Source organism: Sphaerodactylus townsendi, linkage group LG11 (assembly GCF_021028975.2).
Source record: "Sphaerodactylus townsendi isolate TG3544 linkage group LG11, MPM_Stown_v2.3, whole genome shotgun sequence".
Classification (NCBI taxonomy): Eukaryota; Metazoa; Chordata; class Lepidosauria; order Squamata; family Sphaerodactylidae; genus Sphaerodactylus; species Sphaerodactylus townsendi.
This window is the reverse complement of record NC_059435.1, coordinates 18,873,557-18,882,489: the sequence shown is the minus strand read 5'-3', so window position 1 is coordinate 18,882,489 and position 8,933 is coordinate 18,873,557.

Below are 8,933 nucleotides of genomic sequence, written 5' to 3'. Positions count from 1 at the left end.
TGTGGGAACTCACTGTGCTAGCAACAGGGAAGGCCACCAGGACAGCAGAAACAAGAAAGAATATTGCAAGAACCGCAAGACAATTCAGCCTCAACCAACAGCTGCCAAGCCTAGCTGTAGGCAGTTTAGCCTGGCCTGGGCAACAGGAGCAGGAAGGATGGTGTAGATGCCGCCTGTGGTTCCCCTAAGGAGCAGCAGTGGCGAAGTGGCTAAGAGCAGGTGCACTCTGATCTGGAGGAACCGGGTTTGATTCCCAGCTCTGCCGCCTGAGCTGTGGAGGCTTATCTGGGGAACCAGATTAGCTTGTGCACTCCAACACATGCCAGCTGGGTGACCTTGGGCTAGTCACAGCTTCTCGGAGCTCTCTCAGCCCCACCCACCTCACAGGGTGTTTGTTGTGAGGGGGAAGGGAAAGGAGATTGTAAGCCCCTTTGAGTCTCCTGCAGGAGAGAAAGGGGGGATAAAATCCAAACTCCACCTCCTCCTCCTCCTCCTCCTCCTCCTCCTCCTCTTCTTCTTCTTCTTCTTCACAAGACTGCCAGTTCGCGCAAGACTTCAGGGGACTCGACTGAGTATGTGCAGCCGGCTGTACTAGTTTCATAAGGGTTTTAGGAGCACTCTGTGGAGAGGTGGTGGGGCTATGCAGGAGAGACCCAGTGGGAGAGAAAGAAGAACTGGACCTGGAACCAGAGAAGAAACCCAGACGAAGAACCAGGTCTGCAAACCCACTCTCCTCTCTAGTTCTGAGATTCTGCAGTCCCAAATAGGGCAGAAAAATGCTTGATGAGGACAGGGATGTGAATGCGAAGGAGCTCCACAGTTTTGATGACTTATAATTCTTTGGAAAAAAACATCATTTAAGGATAAATACGGTCTAGTGGCATACGCCCACTTACAGAAGTAGAACAAGGGGTTAAGAAGCAAAAAGACAGTGAAACCTGGGAAAGCAAGAGCACAAAGAAATGTTGTTGTAGTGTGATGAAGATTACCAGACCACCACAGAAAAGCCCCAAAGCATCCTTCAAACCTCAGGAAAAATGCACTAAAAAAGTTACCATGGAAACAGCCAATTAAATGATTCCATTAAAAAGGACAACTATCTACACCTCAACCAACAACACAAACAAACAATAAAAACAGAACTATAAATCAGCTAAACTCTAAAATTAACGGGGAAATGGAAAAAGCTAAACTGACCCCCCCCCCTTGCCACTAAAAAAAACAACACAACCTTCCAAACCAAAACCAGCCTCGATTTTCTAACTTCACAAAAAAGAAAGTGAAAACACAGAATGAAACGTTCAAGAATATCACTAGCCCCATACAATGAACCCGATACAACGTGGAAAGCGTGCCTTGTGAAATGGCCAGCTTTGAAATCAGCCAGTAGGCTTTCTCATTACGGAATATAGAGCAGGGCTGCTCAAGTTGTAACCGAAGTTGTTGGCTGCGCCAGCAACATTAGACACGGTGAGTCACAGCTTGTGCAGGCCTTCCAAAAAACTGTACCGTTCTCTAGCCTGCTACAAGGGTGCCTGTTGGCGAACGTGAATGTTTTTTTACACATAAATTTTTGCACTTTCCAAGATTTATTTTGAGGTGCGTCTTGTGAATTGTCTCGAAAACGGCTTATTTTGGCCTGCCAAACACTTGACAACAGCAAAAACAGGAGATATATGAAGCACCCAGTGACCCTACGGAGCTGATATATAGCTGATAGGCTCATAGATCACGATTTGCATGGTCAGTCACTAATTCTGCAGACCTGTACAGATTGCCACATTGTCATTAACTTCAGTGCTACAATCAGTTACTTGGGCTGCTTGTATTGTCTCATTCTGAGTGGCACAGCAAGATCACAACAATAAAGGAGCATGTTTGTTTGACATGTTGTCTTCTTCAGTGTTTCAAATGCATGATAGTTCCAGGAAGTGGCATTTATCAGGCAATACAAATAGTTCCCTAGTAAAAACAATGAGAAGAAATCTTGCCTAATCTTTGGCAAGCTGAAATATTTATTGGTTATACTTCCTTCAAGGAATGTACATACGCCTTAAAGGAAATTGCCACTTAGGTTCACTTAGCTTTCCCCCCTTTGCGTTCCAAATAAAATCAGACTCCACGTTTATTATCAACAAGAACATGATGTTCCATCAAATGGCCTCCTCCGCCTTTCTTCTTCCATCTTTCCCTTTCTTATCTGTGGATAGGATTTTAATCTGGAGAACCAAGTTTTGATTGCACGCTCTTCCACACGAGCAATGCAGCCTTATCTGGGAAACTGGATTTGTTTCCCTGCTCCTTCGCATGAAATTTGCTGTGTGACAGTTCTCTCAGAACTCGCCCAGCCCCACCTACTTCACGAGGTGTTTGTTGTGGGAAGAGAAAGGGAGTGTTTGTAAGCCGCTTTGAGACTCCTTACAAGAGAAAAAGGCAGGGTATAAATCCAAAACACTTCTTCCTCCTCCTCCTCTCTTGGGCAAATAGATCTGGGTGAAGAGAAGTAAGGGAAAAACTATGGGGAATAAAGTTTACCTTTGGAGCACCTTCCTTATGAGGAGAGGCTGCAGCGTTTGGGACTCTTTAGTTTGGAGAGGAGACGTCTGAGGGGGATATGATTGAAGCCTATAAAATTATGCATGGGGTAGAAAATGTCGACAGAGAGAAATTTTTCTCTCTTTCTCACAATACTAGAACCAGGGGGCATTCATTGAAAATGCTGGGGGGAAGAATTAGGACTAATAAAAGAAAACACTTCCTCATGCAACGTGTGATTGGTGTTTGGAATATGCTGCCACAGGAGGTGGTGATGGCCACTAACCTGGATAGCTTTAAAAAGGGCTTGGACAGATTTATGGAGGAGAAGTCTATCTAGGGCTACCAATCTTGATCCTCCTTGATCTGAGATTGCAAATACCTTAGCAGACCAGGTGCTCAGGAGCATCAGCAGCAGAAGGCCATTGCTTTCATCTCCTGCATGTGAGCTCCCAAAGGCACCTGGTGGGCCACTGCGAATAGCAGAGTGCTGGACTAGATGGACTCTGGTCTGATCCAGCAGGCTAGTTCTTATGTTCTTTACACCATAGCTCCAATCTGGTCATGGGCACTGTGGTTGCTCTTTAGCCTAGGACGAAAAACGCTCTATAAAAGATCCATTCACCAGTCTCCTGATTTCACATATAGTTTCCTCTATAAGGAAAAGAATTTGATAAGGAATAAATCATGCATATTTGTTTACTGCTGTAGAATGTTAAATTGCTGCTAATAAAATTTTGATTTCTTTTACAAGGTGGAAAAAGTCATCTTTTTATACTCACACACACAATGTATACACGAGGCTGTTGAAAAAAAGTCAACTTTTATTGCTTATCTGTATGAAAGATACAGATCTGGCTGCCTCTTTACGAGTGTGACTAGGCTAATGTGTAACTAGTGATAAATTAACATAGGCATATGTATTGCATAGGATTGTTATAAAATACGACCTAGAGTCACGCATCTCTAAAGTATATCTATTGTTGGGTCATTAAGTATTGAATGTTAAAATTGTGGGAGGATTGCATATTGATCTGATGATTGAGAACGTGTTAGTTAGCCTGGAGGCTAACTAACGTTAGTTAGAGGAGCAGGTGTACTCTAATCTGGATTCCCCGCTCTGCCAATTGAGCTGGTGAGGCTTATCTGGGGAATTCAGATTAGCCTGTATACTCCAACACATGCCAGCTGGGTGACCTTGGGCTAGTCACAGTTCTTCTGAGCTCTCTCAGCCCCACCTACCTCACAGGGTATTTGTTGTGAGGGTGGAAGGGAAAGGAGATTGTCAGCCCCTTTGAGTCTCCTTATAGGAGAGAAAGGAGGGTATAAATCCCACTCTTCTTCTTCTTCTGGTTACATTTGGATTTTTTGTTGCTGTACAAGGTCAGGATGAAATGCAGTGATAAACAACGGTGATAGGTGGAACATGTCCCTACACTGGGGATTTTAGAGTAGATTAACTGGTGTGTTATTGTATTGCTGGTAAGGGAGTTCTTTTATCCAGGGGGCAGGGGAGGGGCGTGTTGCACCGGGCGCCCCCCCTTGTGGGGGGCGCAAAAATTGCAGGTTCGTTTGTGGTTTTTTGGTATTTTTAAAGTGTTTTTTTTTAGTTTTTGGCCTGCAGAGGGTGCAGTTTTTAGGCTAGCAGCATCAAAATTTCAGAGATTTTTTTCGGGAGACTCTCCTGATGATACCACCCAAGTTAGGTGAGGTTTGGTTCAGGGAGTCCAAAGTTATGGACTCCCAAATGGGGTGCCCCATCCCTATTGTTTCCAATGGGAGCTAATAGGAGATGAGGGCTACACCTTTGAGGGTCCATAACTTTCGACCCCCTGAACCAAGCCTTACCAAACCTGGGTGGTATCATCAGGAGAGTCTCCTAAAGATACCCTGAAATTTTGGTGCTGCTAGCTTAACAATTGCACCCCTGACAGCAGGCACCCTCCAAATTTCCCCAGATTCTTCTTTTAAATTCACCCCCTTCGGAATGGATTTAAAGGGAGACTCTGAGGTCCCCAGTTTAAACATTGAAAGTGATGCTGTTTCAGGGTGGGGGAGAATCCACCCCAAAACAGCATCACTTTGAATGTTGTTTTAACTGGGGACCCCAGATTCTCACTTTAAGTTGGATTTAAAAGGAGAATCTGGGCTCCCTAGCTTAAACACCATTGAAAGTGATGCTGTTTGGGGGTGGATTCCAGCATCACAGTGGCTGCCCAGGGGGAGGTGCGCAAAACTCAGATTTTCCACAGGGCTCCATTTTCCCTAGCTACGCTTCTGTGTTGGTGGATATTTGGTAAAGGACAAGCAGATATGAGAACCAATTGAAAGCAAAGGGATCCATTTCAAAGGGTGTTGCAGGAGCATACTGAAAGGGTGCCAAAGGGTCGACTTTCTTGAGCATAGTCATTTGACTGATCTGTATGAGTCCTGGGATATGTCATTTGGCCATTACAGCATAGATAATGTGCCTGCACCCGCTGAGAGAATTCATTAGAGATACAGCCTAAGTCTCACAGGTACATATCTGGAACGGCAACAAACTGCGAAAGAGCCGGTACAATACACACTTCGGTTGATGCTTTTGGTCCCCCATAACGTTGTCCAGAACTTCTTTCCTGCCTGCTCAGCCTCATGTCAGGATATCATGTTCGGTGCTTTCGGGTGTCCTGCATTTTGTCTGTCTTTGCATCACATTAGCGTTTCTATTTTAGTATGTTCTTACAGCATCCCAAACTTCAGATCAAGAGTTTCGTAGAGAACTATTGTACCGTGAACCGGCTTCCTAATTGTTTGAAGCCACGCAGGCCCACCCTTGTCACCCCCGCCGCTGGCTGTTCTGGTCCGAAGAGTATCACTGTAAAAGCTTCAGAAAACCTATCCGAAGCAACAAAAAGCTATTTTGAATTTTAATGCACTGCGCCTTCTGTTTTTCCTCTTCCATTGTTATCCCAGGGGGAACAGTAAGCCAAAGAACACGGTCCAGCTTACGGCCGTCCTTTGATTATGTCCTGTTCAATGTACTACAGGGTCCCCCCCCCCTTTTAATTAAAAACCAAGCAGATTCTTCTTCTGGCCATTGGAGAGAATAATAAATTATGGAATATTTGGAGATTTTGGATTATACAATCCTATCTACGTCAGTGACGGAACACAGGGACAGACAAATTGGTAGAACAGTAGCAGTCTGTTTCTCTTGGTCTGGTGAACATTCTGAGCTATGTCTTCAAGGATGAATTGTATTGCGAGGAACTTCTTTTAAAAATACTACTACTTCTTTAAAAAATACTATTTAAGAGGCAGCCTGGTGTATTAGTAGAATGTTGGAACTTGGTTTGGGAGACCAAGGTTTGAATTACAGAACCTTGCTAGGTAATCTTTGGCCACTTACACAAGCTAACCTGTAGCACAGGTGAGAAGGTATCCAGAAGATACCTGGATAGTAATATATCCAGAACACATCAGAGTGATGGTCATAAAGATAAAATAGTGGAGGGAAGAACATTGTTGTAAAACATTTTTTTTCAGCGCTGGGGGAAAAAAGGAGGTAAAAAACCCTAAATACATTAAAATAAATAAAGTGTTTATAGATGCACATGCAGCAACTTGGACTATCTCCAACTAAGTGTCGTCTATCCTGAAGCAAAATTTAACAGCTGTAATTGCAGACATGGGGCCCCAATTTAGAGATTAGCATATATGGTAATAGTTCAGGGATTAATTTCTCATAGATTTTTAATTAAAATGACATCATAGGATCCCGAGGCACCTCCTGCAAGAGCTTGTGAAACTAGAAGAAACTGGATTTATATTTTCCTTGAGTAAATATGGAGTTTCTAGACTGTTTTTAAGGGAAGATGGAGTTGTGAGGCTGCATCACAGAGGTACTGTGATAAGGAATGCAGTCACCATTGTGAAGCATGATGCACCTTAACATTGCCCTAGAAATTACAAATATCTATACATGGCCAGAGAAATGCTGGGACGAACAAATATAGCTTTCATTTCATGATGTCATAGGAACCAGGTAGCAATCTTCTGAGAGCCAGCATGGTTTAGTAGTTAAAGTGTCAGACTCGGACCTGAGAAACCCAGGTTCCAATCCCCACTTGCACCATAAAAGCTTCCCGGGTGACCTTGGGCCAGTTGTACACTCTCAGCCCTGACCCTGACTAGTATTTGGATGGGAGACCTCCAAGGAATACGAGGGTCATGACAGAGAGGCAAGCAATGGCAAACCACCTCTGATCACCTGTTGCCTTGGAAGTCCCACTAGGGGTCGCCATAAGTCAGCTGTAACTTGACAGCAAAAATAGAAAACAAAACAAGTTTGTATTGCAATGCATGATATTGCATTTTTGTAGTTTCCAAAAAGTCCCATGTATTAAAAGGGCAGCCATTTTCCATTTAACTCTGTCACAAGTTATCTGTCAGTTTGTTTATGTAAAACCCTTTTACCCTACTCATCTCTTTAAAAAGACTCAAGGCTTCATCTCCTGTGGTGATTCTACTCTGTGAGAATACCATCACTATTTAAAGATGATTTATTTTTGTGTATTTTTATCCCATCATAAGAACATAAGAACAAGCCAGCTGGATCAGACCAAAGTCCATCTAGTCCAGCTCTCTGCTACTTGCAGTGGCTCACCAGGTGCCTTTGGGAGCTCACCTGCAGGATGTGAAAGCAATGGCCTTCTGCGGCTGTTGCTCCCGAACACCTGGACTGTTGAGGCATTTGCAATCTCAGATCAAAGAGGATCAAGATTGGTAGCCATAAATTGACTTCTCCTCCATAGATCTGTCCAAGCCCCTTTTAAAGCTATCCAGGTTAGTGGCCATCACCACCTCCTGTGGCAGCATATTCCAAACACCAATCATACGTTGCGTGAAGAAGTGTTTCCTTTTATTAGTCCTAATTCTTCCCTCCATCCTTCCTTCAAAGATTCCCCCCTGTTTTACCATTAGATTGGTCCAAGATTGGTTTCATGGCAGAAGGAGTTTGAACCTATTTTCAACTATCTCTCCCACATTTATAATAATTTTGGGATTTCATATATTTCTGTCTGTCTAGCAATCTGTCGAACTGCAGAACGCTTTTCCTGTGTGTGTTCTTAAGGTCTATTGGTGTACACACTTTCTGTTGTTATCTCTATCATTCATATTAGTAAAACGTCTGGAATCCATGCCCTATGAAGATGGACTTAGGGAGCTGGGTATGTTAGTCTGAAGAAGAGAATGTTAAGGGATGAGATGTCATGTTGAAGAGGGAGCAAGCTTATTTTCTGCTGCTCCAGAGACTAGAACAAGGAGTAATTGGTTCAAGCTGCAAGAAAAGAGATCCACTTGGACATTAGGAAGAACCTCCTAATGGTAAGGGCTGTTCGACAGTGGAATACGCTGCCTTGGAGGGTGGTGGAGTCTCCTTTTGGAGGATTTTAAACACAGGCTGGATGGCCAACTGTCAGGAGTTCTTTGATTGAATGTTTCTGAATGGCAGGGGGTTGGACTTGATGGCTTTGTGGTCTCTTCCATCTCTACAATTCCATAGTTCTATCGCTCTTCTATAGATACGTAAGTTAAGAACATATTTTCTCCATTTTTTTTTCTTGTGCTATACACCATTCTTCCTGAATCCTGGTTTTGCTATGAACATTTGTGAACTTAATTCAGGGACTGGAGCATATGTTATTTGTTACCATTTCAGTGTCCTTTTTCTTTTTTGCATTTATGTTACTGACATGAATCACTGCATGGAATAAACGCAGTATGACCCAGAACTGATCATATGTATGCTTGCATAAAGAATATTTTTGTGTGGTGTTACAAATGTGCTGCTGCATATAGCAAAAACATCCACACACAAAAATCTTGCTTCTGCCAAACATACGATCATTTAAAGATTTTTTTTGTGATGTTGGGGGTGGAAGAGATGAATTAAAAGACCTGATAGCTAAGACACAACCAGTGCTCTATGCAACAGTCAGAAATCAAACGTGAAACAGTGAAGGTTTCCAAATGCATGGTTTCCATTTTGGAAACAAGATGAGAGAATCTGGAATTCCAAAATCCGTGGGAAAATTTGGATGAGGTGAATTTTTGCAGCATTCCTTTGACTATGTTGTCTGAAAGGACTTCTTTCTCTCCCTCCCTTGATGCATTTATATCCATAACTGTCAAGGCGGTATCAATAAAAGCATGGAAAGGAACTGTGTAATTTTGCCAGTGCTACAAATTTGTCAGCCGCTTGTAGAACGTAATACACTGTGAACTTTGCTGATACCTTCCCGCTGAAGAAAACACAGCAGCAAATATCGTGACAAATCATTATGTAATGTTGTGGCATTTTATCAGCGACACTGGATTTGTGGCCAAAATTCAGATCCCTTTATGGTAAACAC